This window comes from Plectrocnemia conspersa, unplaced genomic scaffold (assembly GCF_051122295.1).
Source record: "Plectrocnemia conspersa isolate PC_06_02 unplaced genomic scaffold, ASM5112229v1 ptg000013l, whole genome shotgun sequence".
Classification (NCBI taxonomy): Eukaryota; Metazoa; Arthropoda; class Insecta; order Trichoptera; family Polycentropodidae; genus Plectrocnemia; species Plectrocnemia conspersa.
In genome coordinates, this window is record NW_028277177.1 from 7509614 (window position 1) to 7533859 (window position 24246).

Below are 24246 nucleotides of genomic sequence, written 5' to 3' on the forward strand. Positions count from 1 at the left end.
ATCTCATTTGAAAAATCAAAAACTAACTTCTAGCTAATTAATCTTCGAGCTAAGCATAAAACTGGTGTATTTTAAATTTAAATTCACTTTTCAGTGAGTCTTTTTTACAACCGCTTTTATTAAATCCAAAACTCAACTTATTAATTGAATTAATCTTATATCATAGCTTCAGAGAACTTTTAAAAATATGAAAACACATCTATGCCTTGAAAATTTCAACTTATTTTTCCCTGACATTTTATATACTGTAGATACGGGTATAAAAATTTAAAATTGATGGTCAATCTATACCAATGCAATAAAATATTTTATATTGTTTATTTTGCTTTGACAAGATAATCAATATTAATGCATTTTTATTATTATTTAATTAGGACATATAGTATTGTATAAATTGTTTCATTTAAAGCTAATTACTAAGGTCTAGGTTATAATTATTGCGTTTTAATATAGTAAGAATAAAATTGATTTAGTAAAAAAACTGAACTAAAACTCATTTGTACACTTTTATGTATATCCAAGATATGACAATATATGACAGATGATCGATGATGCATCCGATTGCTATTTGAGAGTATAATGCCCTTAAAGGTTTTTTGTTACTCTTCACAAGCATTTCATCACACAAACGATCTTCTTAGGTCGTTCTGTAGCCGTTATTTAAAAATGTGACATAATGACACGTCTTGAGCGCTATCTCCAACTAAATTGCTTTGTAATTATCGAACGAAAAATTCTTTCCGTTGTTATATTCCACATATACACACATACTACAAAGCTCTATGATAGGGTCTCCGAAAATAAAAACCTGATATTACAGCCTATGAATGTTAATTTATTCGACTAAAAATCTACCTGCAAATTACCTGGCTTCGTGGAAGCGCGGCAGAACCGCATCAATTTTTTATATATATATATTACACACATACACACAAACTTTGTGTATGAGCAGTCTTCGGGTATAATTGCTTTTGATTGCATAGTGCGGTTTTATAGAAAAAAATTGTGGTGTTTTCTTAAATTTTTGAAAGGTCCGTTTTTGGCTATCGACTGAGTCATCGATGCTTTCGAATAGTCATTGTGTTCCGCGACAGGTAATATCGTTTGACTGTTTGGACAGGTGTTTCGAAAAGCCAAAACTGGAATTATATTATTGGCCATGTTCTATTCGTGATTGTAATGGGCCGTGATTCACGACCCAAGGTCAGATGGCTGTTCTAAAATTCGTCAGCTATAATTAATATAAGCCTGTTTTGGTGTCTCTCCGATTCCGATCGATTATATGTTAATGCTATTTTGGCTGTGAATTGTCAAAAAGCGCGTCTTTGAGGTCACGCTACGAAAAAAGGCCCTAGTTTCCAAAAAGTAAAACAATCACTTTACGCGTTTCTTACGGCTACGTTTTAACGATTGAAAACATTTCGCGCAATGAATGAATAAATCCATTATGTCGTTATTGTCGACGGATACAAATTTTTTCACGAACATTTTTTTTAAGAATAGTTGTACATTTTTTTAATATATTCTGTAGTACACATGTGTCATTAGTCACTAGACATATTATGAAAAGCAACAGTTTCTTATTATATATTGCGATAAAAGAAAACTTGTTTAGCGCTGAAATGTATTTAAAGTAGCTGTTAATTTTCTGTAGTAAATATTACATTGAGATAATTCAATGTGTTACTATATTTTATGCTATATATATTATTATTTTTGGATTATTACAAAAAACAATTATCCCTTCTCAGAAGGCAAAAATCCACGTCTAAAACAATAAAATCGTGCCGTCGCCGTCGCAGTGGAAACGCTCGGTAACGAGTTTATTGCTTTTGACGTGAATTTTTGCCTTCTGAGAAGTGATAATTACTTTTGCGCTCTTCTATTGACCAAAATTCAGTTTAGATGTGCTTTATTCGTTATTTCTATGCTTCTTCCTTACAATTTACTGCTACTATTTTACATTCGTTGAATATTTTTCCTTGTGTCTTATATTTTTTAAGCGTTCAAAAAGCAATAAAGTCAACAATAATTTGGAAACAAATTCTAACACAAACAGAGCTGCGTCAAAATCTACGGTCTGTGGCTTTGAATAATAATGTTTATTGTGAAAGAACTGCCTAGAAAGTGGGTGCTTTTGAAGGCAATGTTCCGCTCCTTTTATTTCTTGTATTATATATATAAAAAAAGCTATAGGAACTTATACCTAAAATACATCAGTATATAGGTGCATTTCAAACAACTGTAGTTCAGATTTATTATTTGAGGTCTTTATTTTTTTTATAAAGGTATTCTTGTTATGATTTTTCCAGAGTTGGGCCTCTCAAGGAAAACGGACCCTGTGAATGTGTACACTCTCTCCCCCCCCCCTCTTGGCAGGCTTGATTGTGTACTATGTACCTATCATAATAAATAATAAAAAAACACGTCTTTTTATTATTATTAAATAATTTTGAAAAAATTATGTTAAGAATAAAATTAAGGACATTTATTAGAAAAAACACATGACTTGTGATTATAAATTAAATTATTTTATCTTTGTGGCAAACATAGGAAAAGTTTTAGGTCAGTGTTTATATATAATACTTGTACTCAAATTATTAAAATGCCGTCTCAAGAATTAAATGACATAGAAAACATTTTCATACCAAATTTTAGTTTATTTTTAAGATTATGTACGCTAAAAAATTTACTATTTTTAATCTAAAAACTACATAGTAGAGCTCAATACTTAGCGTTAAATTAATTACTATAATAATAAGAAGAAAAATACATTATCTGTATTTATGACTATTTTATCAAGACAGGGTATTGAAAAATACATATTTTTTTCAAAAATATCGCAAAAATTAAATAATGGATATTTATTGCGAAAAATAATTAATAATGAATTATCTTACCTTAGTGGCAAAAATATTAAAAATTCTTGATCAGTGCTAATACTTCATGAACGAATTTATATAAAATTTTAGTTTATCTTGACCGAATCCTGACAGTTATACGGTTGTATTATCATCTTTTTCATCTACACTTTAACCAATAAATCCAGGTCACACTTGAGCGTGATAATGTTAAATTTTGCATATGCCTAGTCGATCTGGCACATCTAGGCAATCGGTACAATGCAATAGGTCAGCGGTTCAGATATTCGGTGTTAATAAAAAAACTCGTTATGCCAACACGTATTCTTCTTCATCGCTTCAAAAAAAAAAAACATATTACCTATATTGTATAATAACATATTATGACACACTTTACTCCGAGTAAAGTGATAATTGATAGTCGATGACGAGATGATTTTAAAGCGCCTATGCCCTAAAACCCAACCTTCGCCTACCTAATTGGAAGCTAATGCCTTTGGACAAATCAAACGTGACGAGAATCCCAGTGTAACGGCACTTTATAAAGCACTAAAAACGTAAATTCTTCGATTAAAGCAATACCTCGTACAATATTATTTATAAGACCCACAGAATGCGCTATTGAAATCTTAATGCCAACATCGACGATTGATAAATAGCTCTTCGCATTCATATTCTTAAAATAATAAACATCAAATCACGCTGTGCCACTATCTGTGTTTACTCATTCGAACTGGTAACCGTTAGGATTAATTTTTCAAATTTGTCCGCCTCCGCACGAATCTGATCTCTAATATGTCCGCTTCAAAGACTAGATTCGGTCGTTTGCTATTTCTTAGGTTTGTCTATGTTCAAATTTTGATTTTATAATGAAGATGAGTTCTATTCGAGTGGCGCCAAGTGTGCCATTTGACTGGATAGAAGGGACATTATTATTTTTAAAGCATCGACGTGAATCACATTAATATCGTGTTATTTACGACTTTTTAGCGGTTATTGCACGTTGGGCGTTATAATGGAAAGTAATCAAGGCTAATTCAATATAAAAATATGTGGTTAACCATTTTCGATATGTAAAATATATCATTAGCTTTTAAAATACACGTAACCCAATTTGCATATTGAGAGGATCATTTTTCTTGGCATTGAGAGAAGTTGTTTTTTTATCATAATAAAGAGATCGAGCTTTAAGGAAACCACAGTGGTTAAAAAGCAATCTAAAAATGCCAAAGATGATTGATGGTATTTTGATAGTAACCACTTTGGTTAGATAAAGTGTGAAGTGAATTTTTATTATTTAGGACAATCGTGTCAAAAGAGCAATAAAATCAATATACATACTATAACAAAAATTTATCTAAATTTCATAGTTTTATATGATTCAAATTTTAGAAAGACTTGAACAATTCATGAAAATTATATTTTACAAATCTTTGTTTGTTTTATAATTAAATTAAATACCACCTATTCTTTCGTGTGTTTTAAAATTATTTATGACTAATATTAAAGCTTGTAATATAGTAACAAAATTAATATATTTTGATTGACATGCCACAGTAAAATAATGCATGCAAATTGCTAATTCCAAATAGTGCATATTGTCCTTAAATTCAAGTTCATCTTCGTGTGCTATTATTAGTCTTTTTATTAAGGATTTCACTATCAATTTTAATATTATTTTTTAGAGTGTTTAGACATGTTTATACTTCTTAAAAAATAATGAATAAAAATAACATTTTGCTATTATATATAATTTATAAATTGCAATATTTGCAATAGTTATAAGGCATTTATAAAACAGGGATTGTGCGTTTATTAAGCATGAAACTATCACGTTAGAGCATGCACTCTCAGTGTGTTATTAAACTCGGTTTAAAACTGTTATAATGGTTAGGTAAACGATCGCTTCCGAGCTCATAGCTCGACGGTGGGCAGCGATCTACGACGGAAACTAATTGCAACGGCGAAAAATCTTAAGATGAAGCTAAGGCCGAACAGATGATCTATGGATCGGCTGCCGTCGATGTAAAGCATGAGGTTTTAAATTAATCAGCAATCGGAAGAAGAGATCTACGCATTAGATAGCGAGAAGTAAACGAGAGATCGTGTTCGGAGCGCCCGCCGAGCTCCGGCCTTAGTACAGTTAGTTTACCTATATAATTTGCTCATACTCTAGACTTGCTAGAACATATAGACATATGTGTGCGTATGCTAGTGTTTATTATATTATAATATACATATATATGTAAAGTTATGCGTTTGATTGGTAAAAAATCATTAAAAAATTGATCAAAAATACAGGTTTTTAAAAGGACGCAATTCGAATCATATTAATCTAATTAATATTGTATTAAATGTGACATTGATTATTTAAAGTATGTATTAATAATTAATAACACCACTTTGCTCTTATAATTATGATATATAATTAATAAAAAATATCACATTCTCAAAGTAGTAATAAATTATGTAGAAGCATCTGAGAAAAATATCAATTCCACTAAAAAAATCACTATATTATTTTTAAAACTTGCTTTAACATTTCGTAATCGAGAGTAGGTGTACCGTGTATACAATATAATGTATCATATTCAATAAATTCAATATTTTTTAATTATGAATAAGTCGAAAAATGAAGACCAGGTCTTCCTAAAAAATAATAATGATCTTGCTTAAATTAGTGTGTTATTAATTGTTTTATGTTATTAACCTTAATTATTTGCCATAAGGGGGTATGTTACGGTGGATACAGTTAGTTTTAATTATTGCATCAGACTCTTGTAAACTTTGAATATGGAGTAGTGTAATATTTCTTTGATATCCAATTTATTAGTCATATTCACCATATAGCAAATGCGTTTATTATGAACGGCGCACCAACACGGAATAGTAACGTATCGGAATTATCTCCCTTTGAAGACCGGCCTAAAGAGTTTTCCTGGTCACGCCAACCTTAACCCCTCCCGGTTATAGAAAGGTCACATTTTCTGCATATAATGACGCGGTTTGGGTTCCGGAAATTCTTGTTTTGTCGCAAGATACCGCAACGCGCGCGAATTTATGCCGAACGTTAGCGCTAGATAATAAATAGCAAAATTTAAACTTCGCGGCTTTACAGCTTGTTTATACGGCGTAGTAAACGCTTGTATGATAAAAAATTATACATATATGTGAATTTGTTATATTTCCGTGTTATTTTTATATGAAATCATATATATATATTAAGTATTTTACATCTCAACATAAATTGTTCAAGTTGAACGTCTTGATTCTATTTTTTTATTTTTCGAAAGCTCACATTCAAGATCGGTAAATACTTTTTTTTTTATAATTTAACTACCGTTAAAAGCACGGCCGTAATTATTTATGTGTTGCTTAAATTGTTTTGCCTGAGGATGGTGTAACAGTTGCAGCTCAAACCAATATATTAGTCAGGACATAAAAAATATGTTATATTTATTATAGTGATATGTTTTCCTTCAAATTTGCATATTCTTAACTTTTTTAATATATATGATTGAGTTTGCATATCTGGGTTTATATTACAAGGTATATTCGGAGAGTAAATATTAATTTATATTAGGATCTAAGTCTTTTTAATAGATTTAATTTACAACAACGTGATATCAGTTTTTATTTTAAATGTTCATGGCATATCCCAATTTAATTTATTGATACATTTTGTGACGTCATAAACAGGTAAAAAGTTGCAAAATGGAGTAATGTTTTCTCTGAATGGCGAGAAGTTTTCTCTGAGCGGTGGTGGAGAAGCAAGCGCAGGGATGATGTCCGTGGGAGGTCCTCAATGGTCTTGTAGGTGTCTGCAGCGAGTCAAGGCTTAAGTGTCCAGGACTGCAAAGCTTGCTGACCAATCACAATTATGCAGCGATAATCCAGCTAATTGCTGCAGTCGCTTCTTGGAACGGCGAAATATATATACGCCTTAAGAAATTTTGGAATTCCAGCATACATAAAGAAAATCATTTTTAGGGCTTGGAATTTTCTTTGTGCGTTAAATAGCCACTATTTTTCTTAGTCACGTTTAAATAAGGAACCCAGTTTTTGTCCCTAGTAATCTGATTTTAGAGAAATGGCTGTAATTATTATTTTTTCCGTAAAACAGATATTGATATTCGTTATTCTGTAGTGATCGGACAATTGAAGGGAAACTCAAAAACCATATTTTTAGATTTTGCTAATGCGTTTTAAAGATCTTTGAGAAGTAGACTATAAAATATTGTTTGATAGTTCTTCTTTGGATATGCTTTAAATTCAGCTCATATATAAAATCAAAAACAGTTATAAACCATCTAGGGAATTAATTATCTAACATTCAATATGTCGCTATTAATTAAACAAATATTTTTTGTATCAGCTGTTGCATTTTTTTGATATGAAATTATATGCAGCTCTATAAATATATTTTACCATTATTCCCCGATCAAATAAAATAGTAATTTACAATACAAAATGTTGAAAATATGTGCTTACTACTCAACAATCCGAAGTTAACGATTTTAAAACCTACTTTTGGGTACCCCTAATATTACCGTTTAAAACCATTACTTAATACAAGTACTTCGTATCATCGACGTTGTGCATAAACTATGAGTTTTTAAAGCTTTATTTTTGATAAAAAGTGTTTGAAAATACTGTTCTATTTACAATAAATCTAAGACTAAAATTATATTTTTAGTATATGCGACGTTATTTTGATAGCATTAGTTTTATTTTTATTGTAGAAGCTCTAGCATAAAACTGTAGGAGCTACAATCTTGTGCTTAAATCGTACTTTAAATAGGCTATATATTCAATAGTAATTGCAGCAAATAATATAGTTATTTGAATAACATATTTAACTGCAATTTCTTACTATTTTCTAGGGATGAGTGTTAAAATTATTGTTTAAAAGCTATACAATTATTTTTCTTATATTTGACATAAGAATACTGTACTTATTTTCTGTTAAAACAATATTTTATAATGTGGATTTAATATGTAATTCTATGTAAATATATAAGTCATATTATTTATATATTAAGAAAGTTAAATAGAAAATATATTAATAAATCAGTTGTGTAACAATTTTGCTGCAATATCTTGATAATATAAAAATAAGTGTATAATATAACGATGGTGTTTTAAGGATTGTCATTTTCATACTAGAAAAATATTTCGCGTAACCACTCTAAACCATTAATCTCATGTATCGGATATAACGATAAAATCAACCGTAAAACCACAAAGTACCAAAGCACATATTGTTTTAAAGGCTTATGAATATCTCTTCATAGTTCCAGATCTTAAGCGAAATATACTTATCATAGCACTTAATCCATTGTTGTCTTTTTTTAGTTTTTTTTTCTTTTATTTTAAAATAACAAAATTGTAAACATGAAAATAGTTTGAACATAGTTACCGATTTAACTTTTCCTGTGAGGTAATCTCAATTAAATGAACTCTGGTTATTTTGGGAATATCTGATGTCGCTAATCAGAAGAAAAAAGAATAATGGTGTCATAAAATGTTTACGAGTGTCACGATCTTGTTCGAAACAAAGTTCTTTAAATTGTTTCCCTAATTCTAGCAAAAAATGCAATACAACGTTGATGAGTGAATATTTCTGGGTACTTAGATACGGCTGCGATATTATCGTTTGATCACGAAGCTTTTGGTCTACCGGTTCTTCTGGAATCTTTGGCTGCCTCTGACTCAAACTTGACCACTAACCTCTGTATGCTAACAAAGAAGAGATTCCAGCACTTCTTTGGCTTTCAATATCAGTTTAATATAAATATTCATATTTGTGTACAATGGTCTATAAAACATTAAAATAAATCGGTAAGTCAAATTTGGATTAGTAAAATAAAAACAACATGCAGCAAATAAGTCAGTAGGTTTAGTTTATTTAAATAGTCTTAGCTTTCATTTAATACGCTGAAGACAAAAGTCTTTTGAAGCTTCTGCATATTTATTTTTATGATAGTTCACTGATTCAGTGCACCAATTTGTTTGGGAATATATAGACAGTCATTTCAGTTTTTCCGTGACCATTCAGTAGTCCTTTTTTAAATATATTTCCATTTCATAGTATTTAATTCATAGACATGCATTTTTCTGGCTAAATTCAAAGGAGTCTGTATTTTAAATTTACGTCAAAAGTAATAAAATCGTGCCTTCGCAGTCGCACTGGAAACGCTCGGTTATCTAGCGTTCATATTAAGACTTTTTATATAATTTTTTACCTATCAACCACGCCAGCTCTGATTTTACTTTATTTATGAGTTTATTATTATTTTTATGCTGTAGTAATAGAAAATCTTTTGGTGGATTGACACAATTAAAGGGCATTCGCGTTGGTTGGTGAAATTTACCTGCAGAGGCGCTTGAGTCACTGACTTTTTAATAGCTCGCTGAAGCTTCATGATATCATATCGGGTGCTTATTCCAGTTACTAAGATAACCGTATCGCTGGCAAATTTGCCATTTTAGCGTTTGGTAACTTCGGGATATGAAAAGTACACTACTCTGTACAATAACTGAAATATTTATAACTTCAAAAGCTTAGCCCTTCATTGCAAATATTTTAGTGTCATCAGCACATTGTTAATCTTGAGACTAAATTGATAAGATAATAACAGTTGCTTTTTTTTAATTATGTGATTCAATCTATTAATAAAAAGCATTTTAAATAATTTGAATATCAATGGGATAATTTTACATGTTATCGTGTGTTTCTAATTCTTCCTCGAGACTAATTTATCCACGCACATTACACACTACAGTTCTTTGACTTTCCTTCCAAGAGCATGTGCAAAAATCTCAATAACAGCGCACTCGTGACCCGCACGCACGCTCACGGGTATATTTTCTTATATATGCAAAATCTCTACCGAGAGCTGACTTTTTGAGTTATACACAATACGTCACGTTTTTTTATTCTTTCCATACACACTTACATACGTATACCACTCGTTGAGGCGAGATAGGACGTAACTCACATCCCCGGGGCCCCGGCGTCTCTCGTTACGGTCGTGATGCAAAACGCAAACATGTAAATCCGTCCAAGTTGTGAGAGATATCATCTGGAGATCGTGTAATTTGGTCCATTCTGTCGTGAGCACCCGAGAGCGTCTCTCCCTCTCTCTCGAGCTGTTTCTCTAAGAATATTTCCAAACACGAATCATCATCATAATCATAATTCAATCGTACCCCGGTTGTTCTTCTCCTCGAAGTTCATACTTCGTACGTTACATTATATTTATATATGGGTTGGTGTCTCGTTTAAATTCCACTGAGAATGTGTATTGTCGAAAATATTTTTATGACTTTGGCATGGTATAATATACGTTCGAACTTTCTAAAGCAATCTTGTCTTTAATCGAACGGCGCCCAATAAAAATTTATGTGCCCTTGGTTCATCTTCTCATCTAGATTTAGACCGGTATATTAGTATTTAGGGCATCGGGCATGTATCTAAAAAAATATTATGTTGTTCAAATATTGCCTGTAATAAGCAAGTAATTATATTCTGTTTGCTGGTATTTTTTCTATTTTTATGAACAAATTCAGTGCTAGTATGTAATAACAGTCTTGAATAATGCATAATATGACTAAATTTAAAAAAATACGGCTCAGTATTTTTATAATTAACAAAATTTAAGGAGTTGAAAAAAATCTCAAGAACGCTCGTTTTCAATTAAAATATATTATTTTTAGTTAAATATCATATGTAAAAATAATCAGATATTCTATTTCCTTTTAAGTAAATGCTAGAAGTATGGATCATTTTTTGTTAATGAAATTTGTGTGTATGTTTTAGATTACACCTAAGTTTACTGGACTTGTCTTATTTTGATTAGATAAAAATATAAATAATATTCAGTAACGTTTTGTTAACATCATTTAGCTCTATCTTGTCTTTGATTGATTATTATGACACTGAAATTGAAGCTAGTATAATTTTAATATGTTTTTTAAAGATTTTAACATACTACTCTTATCACTCATTTATGCGTAAATTTAAAATAAATCACAAAATACAAATATACAAAGTAATAAAATTTATTATGTCAGATTTAGGGCTTAAGATTTCAATTAAAATTCACAGGTATAAAATATATAAACTTATTGTAATAGATTTTCGTTTTCATTATTTCAATTAGATTGAATTTAATTAATTCAGTAAAATTTATTGTACCTCAAAAATAGATATGTTTGATATTGATTCTAGACGTGATAAATATGGATTATTAGTATAAGTTGATAACGTCTTTAAATATTAGGATAGATTTAGCTTTCAAAATAGTTGGTTGGGTTACTCTTAATTCAATAAAAAAATACGTACTCTAAACAATATATCGTTAAAATCCATAATGGCATAGTTTGTGAAAGTCATTTTCAAGATATCACAATATTAGATCGTTTCATATGGCACGAGATAAATATGACGTTGCTCGAACCTATCTACCAATGTAATCTATGTAATGATTATATAAAATTATATCCTTAATGTTCAGTGATATGACATGATGAAAACAAGATAAAATTGTTGTATCTATCATCGAATTCGATAAGATACAAAGCTTTCCACACACGTTTTCATTTCAACGTCAATCACGCGGTTCGTTATTATACAATCTACGTATCCAATTACGTAGATTTGTAATTCGAGCATTAAAATTCGTAAAGCACCACACATTGAGCTTTTTCACTATCACTTTTTGGGGTCGACAGCGTGATGAGAGAACGCCAAGAGAACGCTTAGCATTCGAGCGATCGTGATGTAATTTTATGCTGCACTTGTGAGTGCTTGAATAAGAGAAAAATATTACCAGAAAAAATAACAATCGTAAAAAATGTTATCCTGCGATCGTTAACCGACGAATTTGCGGTTAATAGTGCAACTCTGAAAGAAAAAAAAAACAAAAGCACGAATTCAGAGAATCGTTTCTTATAATGCATCATAATAACAATTAAGTAAAAATGCCTTCGTGTCGGTAAAGCTTTAGGAAAACTAACATTTCACGCGTCAGCACATAAAGTAATTGTTACCATTTATCAACTTGTGTGTGATTAATTTTTGTCCAAAAACCGTAGGTATTCTGAAGCATGTTCGATCACGAACTATAATAACTGTTGTGCGTTTTTGCTCAGAGGCCAAAATTATTCAACCTTATCCAACGTCGGTTCAACTTACAATTGCATATTTTTTTAGCCTTAAAATGCATCAATGGTGCTCTTGGAACTCGATGACTATATTAATATATTATAATAAAAATCAATAAAAAAGCAGTTCATTCCGAGAATTTTCATGATCAAAGTCACGTACAGCTATTAAACACATACTACATTCTGATGTTAATATATTATTATGAGTTAACCTTTAAAATATTGAACATTCATATTTTCGGATTTCTCATACGTTAGTCGAAATTTTCTGGTACATCTCGTGCGATTTAATAGCGACTATAAATAACGCGCGTGTTATTTCGCATTGCATTACTGTACAATATACATTTTGGTACGTGGATGCGAAATTTTAGTCGGTGATTCGATCGAAAATTTTGGAGGTGTTAAATTTTATATGGCACATCGCAGAATGTATGTAACATTGTAAATTTGACCCTACCATGAAATTGCATATTTTTTACATACATTGTGTATTTTTTTATATTGTAATAAAATATTACATGCTAAATTTAACACTTATATTTGGCACTAGTTTTTCTGTGTATTTAAAAAAAAAATTGCATTATTTGCTTTAAATTTAGTAACGTTTTATATACGTTTTATATGCCATTAATTTTCGTGTATTTTAAAATCTCAATAATCTTCTTAGCTAAATTTATGTTTAGAATGATGCTATATTTTTTTAAATTTAGCACAATATAATTATTATTGTATATAATATAATGATTTTTGCGTTATTTTTAACATAATATAATTATTTCTATGATTCTCTACTTTTTTATATTAGTATTAATAGCATGTAGTTAAAAAAATTCCAGTCCTAAAACTTTTTAAAGAAAAACAATTAATGTTTTTTTATATAAGCAGCCATTATAAAATATTTTTTCATATTATTTTTTTATTTATATTAAAATAATTAGAAAAATATATTTAATTACTAATAATGTATAACCTAATTAATTTTGGCACTTATTTAAGGGTTATTTATACATCTATAACTAATTGTAAATTTAACCTTATATAATATTTGACATACTGCGCATTTAAAAGTAGTTTTAGAACAAATACATATTTAGTAACAATTTGCGCATTTAAAAGTAGCCCTCTTAACACTTCTCATTTAAATTCTGGTTCAGCAATAATATTTAAAATATCAAAAGTGTGTTTATCTTATAGTTATTTAGTTAAACAATAAATGTTTACTGTAAATTTATTGTATGAAAAAGGTAAAAAAATTTTTTTTTATATAGTTATCATAGCATCAATAAAAGTTTCACAGTGTTTATTCTGGAATTTAAGCTTATGAATTTAAGTATTTTTATTGTTCGTTGTAAAAGGGTTTAAAATTTTTCCTTAATTTATTTTATCTTGTTATTAGTTTCAGTCTTATTTTATTTTATTATTATTTTTTCTTGTATACTAGAAAATAATTATAAACCAGCAACTTTAATTTAATGTTAAAATATGAATTTTATTGTGTTATTTATTTTGTAAATCTTAAGTAGATATTGCAATCATGAAAATTCAGATTTTCATAATGGAATTAGTATTCGTATTTTTTAATATAAAAATCTTTAATATAATTTTTCATATAAATTAACGCAATACCTGATATTAAGATAGTATTGATGTATTTCATTACCTTATTGTAGTTTTGTATTGATAAATATTTATGTGTGATGTTATTAAAAATACATCACCTAGTGATACTGTTCCTAATAATAATGACTTAGTATTTCGTAAGATTCTTGTGTTGATACTTGTTATTGATACATTCTGCAATAAGTAAATGTTTTAAAAATAAAAAGTACATATCTTACATTATGGCAAAAATGCTCTTTAAAAATACTCAAAGAATTAATTTTATATTTTCATATTAAATCTCGAATTTTGGATTTTGAGATCTTAGAAGTCCAAAAATTCAGATTTTCTAAATGAATCTGCTGAAAATTCTTTAAAAAAATCAACTTTATTAAAAGGGGTTCTTTGAATATATTTTTTTAAGAAATGGGAGTATAATATTAAATGCTTCTCTATCAAATGTACACGTCTTGAAACAATTGTTATTTATTATCTTGTCTGGCAGTTAGAAATATACGACTCTTTCAATAATTGATCTATTGGTTGTCTAAAATGGCCACTTTTATCGATTCGTAAATATTAAGCACCAATCGTGTTGCAATAAAAGATTAATAATAAAAAGTTTACGCCAGTTTCATTTGATTGCTGGTCAAATATTAATCTTGAGGAGTTGTACTAGTAACATGTGCTCCAAAATCACTTGATTATTCCCACAAAACAATCTTACAACAGATTTTTATGTACATAATGTCTTTAATTTTAGTATGAATATATGAAGCCATTCATTGTACACTTTCTTAGTTTCTGTCTGATGATAGTAAACCTATATTTCATTCATGTAGCAATTATTAAGATTATTATAAAACCATTGCCCTCTGCTTTAAAGTATTGCAAAAATTCCTGACATCGGTAATTGCAGAACATCATAAAATATGTGAAATATTTTATTTGTGATTTAGTGCTTATGAATAACATACAGTGCTTATGAATTTTTGAGTCTACTGTTTCTTGGTAATGTGACTTGTTTGATGTTAATCATAGACAGTGTATTTTAGACAAAATAACAAACACTAAATGGTAAAAAATTAATATTTCATAATTTGTTGTTATCAATAATAATCCCCAAATATTATATTTTTTCTTTAATACTCAATGCTATCTTTACTCATATCGCCATCTACGATTCACAACCTTGCTATTTGCAGTTCGACAAATCATAATAAATTATCCTTTCAATACCACCATATCACATTTAAAAACCGACAACGTGTACATTACACCATTGTTGAACAAAATTAATTATAATCATAAGATCATTGCGCAATTTAATATTTTTTATATTGTTTCAATTCACAATTCGACTAATTGAAAATATTAAACAATGCCAAATCAAATTATATAATAAGACACATAACCACAATGATTGATATGAGAATTTATTATCTCGATTCGAGTCCATTCATCCGTCGAATGAATACGAATTTGCCGCCAAATCTCGTCGTATAATCTGATCGTTTCGAGCTCATCTCTCGGTCTCGATTGTGGTACACCTGTGCCACACGGGCGAATCTGGTTCCGCGATTCATAGTCTAGGAGTGGCTCTCGGATGACGAAGAAGGCCGCGAACGTCGAACAGAACCGACTCCTTCAAGGTGTTCCTCTTGCGGCGTGGTCAGGGTTTACGCACAATTGGTGCGCGAAACCGGCAAAACAGCTTTTCGAAACGGCCACGCTGGACGATTCGGCGAATCGGAGCTTTTTTGTAAGCAGTACCTACGTACGAATCTTGTGCGTTGTACAAAAATTCAACGAGTTTTTTTTTATGTTACTGTTCGCAATAATAATTATAACATTGTTTGTTGATAATTTCAATTTTTTTCAAGGTCGCGTTAAATTTGATATTTATCAGTCGTTTATGAATATTTATGTAGATTTTTTAGCGTATTTTCTGTTGAATGGATTTTTTTTTATTTTTAGTATTTTCTTTAGGCTAAAGCTATGAGTTTCCTATTAGCTATAAATTGTCTTACCAAAGAAAATTAATATGTACCTTTATGTTTTATATATGTGCATGTATTTAAAAGTTATATTTAATCACAATACTGTACACAGTGTATTTTAAAGACTACCTCAAACGACTAGCAAAGAAAGCTCGATTCCTCTCAAAAGGTACGCATACAATCAATGATTGTGCCTTTACAGATTTTAAGTTGTTTTCGGTAGCTTAGTGTGGGGAGGTCGATTTATTTAGCTACAAGGTAGTCGACACACTGACAACACGGATGTGTAGGCGGGGAGAGCAAACATTTTTTAACAATTTTTTTTACAACAATGAATTGTCTTATCTGTGATTTTTAAAAGTAATTTTTTAACCACCCCAGATTAAAGCAAAAGTAAAGTAACGCCAATAAACAGTTAACTTATTTACATATTAGTGTAATAACTATATGTATATTTAAAGCTTTATATTTATTTTTTTATTGTATCAATACTTTTACGCGATTCAAAATTAATTAGAATTATATATATGTATACAATATAAATTTACGTAAAATTATAAAAATATTATGAAGAAGATATACGTATAAACAATACTAGTATTTAATACACCAATTAGAATGTATTACAGGCACGTACGGTGAGATACATTCCCTTTCGCTCGCTCGCGTGTTAAATGACGGGAGTGAGTGAGAGATAAGGCCATGCGTTACATGCTTTTCACATGCCCACTTCTTCTCACTCACACTCTCTCCCACTTCTTCTCACTCACTTATTTTTACACCTAACTCTGCGAAGATGCTCGGTTTCGTTATGAAAAAAGAGTTTCATTTTTACCATCAGTAATTCATGTCTTCTATGGCATTTTAGTTCGCAAAATTCTTGAATCTGGATCCTCGAGTAACTCTTTACGGAAACGGAAAGTTGAGATAACGTTCTTGAGATACACTTATATAAGAATATAAACCCAGTGTCTTTCTTTTAAGAGCATTGGAATATGATTCGCTGAGCTTAGCATTTCTTCAAACTACTGAAATGTGCTGTTAACAATCTAATTATTATCGAGGAATTTTAGTTTAGGGTTCTAGAAAGTCTACTAATACCTATTTTATTTATAATTTATTTTATTCAACATGTTATTACAAATTTATTTCAATAATTGTCTATAAACAATATTTTTAGTCTCTTGTCTCTACGTATTACAGTAGCACGTAATAAGTCGTTAGCACGTCTCTGTTTAGTTTTTTTTAGCGGGTTTATTGAGATATAATTAATCGTCATTACGTCGCTGTTCAGCTCAACAAGTTGAAAATAGCACAGATGACCTAGAAACGACAGCTAGAATTTGTGCAAATATCACGTCGCTACTGTTCACGATTTGTGAGAAGTTCTCGTAACAGATAGACACGTGTATTTTCTATTTTATAGTTTGAGTTGCTACTTACGTAGAGTCTACGTAATACTTTATCGTCCGAATAGCATTAAAAATTAATTTTTATCTTACTTCATCGATAATAAAAATATTTAGAATGTATCATAAACCAATAAAATTCCTTTATTATATCTTAATTTTATTACCTGTGAAATATAATTTCATAGAAATATTTAAAACAGTCTTACGATTTTTATTGTGTAATTTTAGTTGTAAACACTTTATATGGCATTAACGAATCTACTGCTTCTGATTCAAGTCGCCTATATATAAAGGAGCATAAAATCAATTATTATATTATTAATTGTAATGATTGTTGAAAATACGCGCATCATGACCATTTTTAACGACTTTAATGCTCGCAATATAAAAAGACGTATCAAAACAATCCGTCACGCCAGCTTAAGATCTTTAAAGGATTGCAGCAAAACGCAGTATTAATCGACCGCTAAGGTTAATTACAAAACGGTTTTAAGTCCTTGAACGAATCTTTGTTGTGCACAATGGAACAGCCATTAAAATACCATTCGAGGAACGACAATGACAAAAAACAATGCGAATACCTCTGATAATGCACGACAAATTTTACCATAATTATTTAAAACATCGTTAAGAGTTATTTATAAAAAGAAACCGGTATTGAAAATTTCAGAAAAACCGTCTAAACTTGCGTTTAGCATCGCTTTTTAACCGACGTGCCATTCGTTTTTTCAACTTCGATCATTTTTTTCGTTACTGCTTCAAACAGGTTTATTAATGCGCCCGTTTAGTTTCGGTATCGAATAATCACATCTTCGCACAGCTCGCTGCTCATTGTGCCGATTTTGTGCTTGTATTATTACTCAATAATTTATCGCACAAGCGTACAGTCAGCATCCGATAGTTAGCGAGAACCCTTTGTATTGAATATCATACTCAAATGCGGTAGCTCTCAGAGCTTCCGTTAGAAGTTAATTAATAGATCTAATCTAGCTTGATTTTTATTTATATTTATTATTAAAAACTTTGACATTCCTTGGGAATGTTTCCGATTAATTTCAAATAAAAAAATACGGTAGCTTAAAGATTAACGCGTTTGTTTAATGGTAACGGTGTTAATGACGAATGTTCAATAATTACACGGCCGAATGTCGTAGAACCGGAAAAAGAATCTAATATAACGATTTACGTAAATAACAGTTATTCTTTATTATAAATATTCTCAAATAGGCTGTGTTTTGATATTAAAAATAAATAATATATTAAAAAAAACAATACTGAAACGATGCCAGGATTTGCATTTAATTTTATTTTCATCAACAACTTTTTTTTTACACATAATTTATACGTAACTGTTTCATAATTAAAAATATTATTTACTTCCTGTTGAAAAAATATGCTTGATAAATTAATTCAAAAGAGATCAAATATCAATTGTAAATCATAACAAAGTTCGCATATAAAATTTAATTTAAAATATCTTTTGTGCTTTTAAAGTTAGCGTAAAAATGTCTCATGCTTCAAAAGTTAACTAACAAGCCATTGTTATCGCAGATAACCACTAACCTATAACATTACGTCATTGACACGAGAATAATAAAGGCTTTTGCGTAACACGTATAGAATTAAACGGCCATTTTTTCATACTTTATAATTTATGTATGCCATACTGTCGTGTTCCAAGGTTTTCTCGTCACATTCATTATAAACAGTGCTGTGCCATTCAACTGATACGATGAAGAGATTGTGTGTGATAAAATGTCTATAACCTTCACACTAGGCAGAGCAAATTAATTTTGTTGGGTGTGCATAAATTATGTGTGAAGTTCGAACTAGATTAGTGGATTTTTACATAGTTGATTTGAAAAATGTATATAGCATATTTGCACTACATATTTTTTTTATAAATTAGAACTAAACTCTTGTATAATTTATAATAAAAAATACTTGATTATTGATTCGTTTAACTGATAAATATCGATTCAAGAAAAAAAAACATTATAATAAAATCCATTAATATGAAGGCTAACAAACATCCTTGTATTACAAAAATGTCATTATATATTTTCTGTAATTTTATTGATTCAATGAAATTGAGACTTATTGAATTATTTTTTGATCGAAATACAACACCAAAACTAACATTTTAAGTAGGACAAGGATAATGAAGTTAGTTAAAGTAATTTATAATCAATACTATAACGAAAATATTAACAAATAAATTATATGATATATGAACTACATTTAAATTCATTTTATTGTTAAATACGTAATACTTGATAACTAATTAATACAAAAACGTATTACTAATGTATGCATGTAATATATAATTGCATTACATAGTTTTTTAATATATTAAAACTGAATTCTTAAGTTATTTATGCTAAAAAATACTCGATCATTAATTCAATTAACTGATAATAATATTTAATAAAAAAATAAATCATCATGATGAAATCAATTAATATGAAGGTTAACAATGAAATATTTTTTTATATGAGCTACCTTCAAATGCGCCCTTTATGAATTTTATTGCCAAATAAGTATACTTGATTACTAATGGATACAATAACAATATTTTTGTCAGTTACAAAAAAAATAGAAAAAATAAAAAAAAACGTTAAGTTTATTTAAATTGTATTACACATAATAATTATTATAATGTAGATGTCACTGATTCCCAGACTTTCAATTTGGTGGGTGATACTTAGTTGTAGGTATTCTTTATATCTGATTGACTGACTCAGTTGGTACAGATTTATCTTCGTACATAAAGAAAGACTTGAACATTATTTTTATTATAGCATTTATTACTGTTTTTATTGTTTAAGAATTCTTAAACAATAAAAACACTTATTTTTAAATAATTTTATAAAATCATATACCAGTATTTTTATACGGAATATTCATTAAAATATTGTTATAAATTGTGAGTTGCCAGCAATCTATGTTTTTATTTATACGTTTAATAATGTCTAAAATCTTTGATAAAACCACTTTTCTCAGTTGCCAAGTTCAACGTCCATAGTGGAAGTTTTAAAAAGGGTTTGATTTTAAGGTTTTAATAAAACTCTTGCAGTTTTAATAATATGAATTTATTTGACCAGCACGATAAACAAGTAGTGTAAGTCCCTGACCCTGAAAGACCTGAGTTCGAATACCATATGTACCTTAGTGTTTTTTTTATATCTCTATCGTGTCTGGGAGATCGGAATAAGTATTACTACATATATAATTATAATTCCGATCGATCATCACAGATTATGTTTACCTAGATTTTCATACGGACGAATATCGTGATGATTAATTAAAATCGAGCTAGGTCATATTAAGAACTGAAAGCCATAAAACCTTTTGTCATATATATTAAGTGGCTGAAACTTAGGCTATAATAAAGTACATCTAAACCGAATTTTGGTCAATAGGAGAACGCAAAAAATAATTATCCGTTATCAGAAGTTAAAAATCCACGTCAAATACAATAAAATCATGCCGTGGATTTGACGTGGATTTTTGACTTCTGAGAAGGGATAATTGTTTTTGCGCTCTCCTATTGACCAAAAATCGGTTTAAATATACTTTGATCAGCACTCTTATATTAGAAGTCCATAGTAATATCGGTAAAGATAGGTATCATATTTTAATATCGAAATGCAGACATAGTTTAATATCGAAATGCAGACAAACTGTGAAGCAATATTTGAGATGCGATGTCAGCCTGTACTTATTCTTCCGGTTATTATCCCTTGAGAGTTGAGTTGGCTTAGTTTATATTTTGAACTTGACCTAATGAAAGTTCTAAAATTATAATTAGTTTTAGAACTTTCATTAGGTTAGGTTTGGGTTTGAACAGAAAATAGGCGTTTCGCAACTGTCAAATTGAGTTTCATAGACATATTAGCGCCTATCAGTTAAATTATATTTTCGCTAGTATAAATATATATTAATATACTGGTGAAAATATATTTGGAATTAACTAATAAAAATATAGCTTTACAAAAATATACACATTTTCTGTAACATTTATACATCGGATATAAATAAATAACGATAAGTATGTAAATATATATATTACTACATATAGAGAAGTTGAAATCATATAATTCTACTAACACCTGCCAGATAATTTATATTTTCACAGGTAAAAATATGTTTCTACTAGTGAAAATGGTATACGATATGATTTTACTGAAATGACATATTTTAAAAAATATTTTCGGGATAGATTAGTGACTGTTTTTTCTATATTTTCTTTAAGGAATATGCACATGAAATTGAGTGTAATATTTATTTATTTATCTGTATTAAATTTAGTTGTCAAATTACCGATTATACGATCTAAAAAAACATTAAATTTATATAATTCAACTGGTGCTTTTGTTGATTTCTCGTTATTTCTTTGCTTCTTCCTTAGGTATTCGATCTGAATCTTTAGATCAAATACCTAAATTTACTGCTACTAATTTACATTCGTTGAATATTTCCACTCATGTCTAATTATTTTAAACATTTAAAAAGCCATAAAGTCAACAATAATTTTTAAACAAATTTTAACACAAACGGAGCCTCATCAAAAACTACAATCTGTCCCTTTGAATAATGCTTATTGTGAAAGTACTACCTAGAAAGTAGGTGCTTTTGAAGGCAATGTTCTGGTTCTTTTATTCTTGCATAATATGTATAAATAAAGTCACTTATACCTGAAATACATCAGTATATAGGTACATCTCAATCAAGTGTAGTTTAGTTCAGATTCATTGAGTTTTTTTTTACTTTTTTATGAATATATTTCTGCGTTGATTTTTTCTACAATTGGGCTCCTCAAGGAGAATGGCCCCTGGAAATTTGTACCCTCTCCAGTTGTTTTTTGTGTTTTTGTTTATTAATGTCAGTATCAAGCAACGTATTTGATGCTCGATTTACATTTTACACAACTACCCTGTTTACTTTAAAGAGGCAGCGGCAAAGCTTGTCTATGTTTCGTAAATATATTTTACTTTAATATATTTTGATTTTTTCTAATTTTGTACCTCTCTATATATCAGTATTATAAGCTTTTATAAATCGATCGTTATCTGGTACAATAATTGTACTAAGGATTTGATGACCACATAAAAGCACAACCACATTTTCTTATAGATCATACCATTCAAAGGAATAATATGATAGACTCATATTTTATAAGCACTCGCAACGATACAGTTAAGCTCCGTTGCGCTGTTCTTTCGAGCGTGTACGCCACAATCGAATCGAAAAACTCACCGATGATTCAGCCGACTGGCAATGAAACAGCTGTTCATGCATTCATCCACAATGGCTTCATCTTCTTTTGCGTTTCTTTCTTCTCCTCCTGCCGCAGCCGTCGGTCGATGCTGTTGCTGCTGCATTCCGCAGCATGTGCTGTGTTGCATCCGTGTCGACGCCATTTGAATGCGATCCAACCGGTTGCAGTTGATGTGCGTGCCTCGCACCGGCCCGTTTATTGCACTGATGCACTATACTTGGGACCCTCGACAAATGCCCCTCAATACTCATCAACTTCCTAATTATCCGGGACTATAGAAGTAATGGAAAATCCTTGCTTGGGATATATTCCATAAAGCGCCAGGAGGCTGGCAATGCCGTTCCATCATAACGATATGTATGATTGCACTTAATATTTAATTCCTATTAATCTTTTTTTATCTCAGATCACTCTGAATTTCGCACATTTTTCTGGTGAAATATTTCTTTCAACACATACATTTAAATCGTCAGTTTTCTTCGGTTAAAAACAGTCTTTTGTGTCAATTGGCCAATTTGATGCGTTTTGGATGATATACGATTGCATATACTTCTTTTTGAGCAACGTATAAAGATTTCTATATTCAAAACTACTCACTAGTAATATCCAAAGCAGTTTTACGCCTACGACATAAACACATTCGTAATATCACTCAATCTTCACCAAGGGTAGTTATTTTTATCCTTAACCCAATTTACTGCAGTCATTTCAACATCAATTGAACTGATGTAAAATATTTCTTGTCTATTTTTATAACCTAATTGACTAATAAAAAAAAAGTAGATGATTTGGCATTATAATATTTTTATAAATATTTTCATATTTTTATAAAGATTCCAGTTTATTGGCTTCCAGAAATTCATATATATTTTATTTCGCACTACAGTTTATGCTTATCTATTATGCAATTGAAACGATAATAGCGTATAATTATAAACGATCACAACATTGGTAGAAAAAATAAAATAATCAATGAAAAGTGTAGAAGAAAAATAATATAAATATTATGAAGAAACCACTCTTTTCTCTTATCTTGATTGATTGGTCTGCTTTTATAAAATACTATAATATTATTCTCACACGTTATAATCGATTGTTTGGAATTCATAAATATACTTAAATATGATAAACATATATTGTGTTTCATTACTGCTTTTTATAACTTTCCGCTTACTTTGGCTCACTTGTATTTATATATATACAATATGAAAATATAACGTAATGTTAAATGAAATGGAATTTTTGTGAGGCATACTGTGCTGGAAGGTGCACAATTTTCTATGGACTATTTAATAGTACTTACTGGATATCAATTGTTGTTAATAAATACGAATTAGTAATGCTAACTAATTTGTATAAAAACTTACATTATATTATAGTTCGTTTAACTGTGCCAAAAAAATTTAATGAAAATCATACCAATTCCCGGGCAATAATTTTCTTTGATGTTCTCGTGTATTATTATTTGCTCGATTAACTATTTTTAGTCACACAAGGTTGAACAGTTTAGTCTTAAAACAAAGTACAAACATAGTTGTTCAAATACACGTTTCCGCAGTCGTTCGCAAGTGTGTTTTTACACACGGTACGACTTATTAGAATGTATAGGTACACAACGTATCCAAACAGGATCCTATAATATGTTGAGCGCAGAGCCTCGGCTGTTTGCTAATTCAGCTATCTCGGGGTGAAGCCGGATAGTTCCGTCATGGCATACCAAAAGAGCGCCGCCGTTTCTCTTACATACGGCATCTCCGTTCAATGTTACGTATTATATTTTTGCCTGAGCAGAACGAGCAGTTAAGGCAATATGTAAATATGGCTCGAACGTTTTAGAATGTAAACCTTAACCGACACGGCGTGAGAGTGGTCGCACTGTTCCTTGCGACAACACTCATTGTGTTAATTGCGCGTGCCTT

General features: G+C 29.7%; 1 protein-coding gene across 7 annotated transcripts in view; it reads left to right on the forward strand.

Moving 5' to 3' along the window:
- LOC148227172 (uncharacterized) overlaps positions 1 to 24246 on the forward strand; it is a 252069-nt gene that overhangs the window by 105519 nt on the left and 122304 nt on the right. The gene's annotated exons all lie outside the window — the stretch shown is intronic.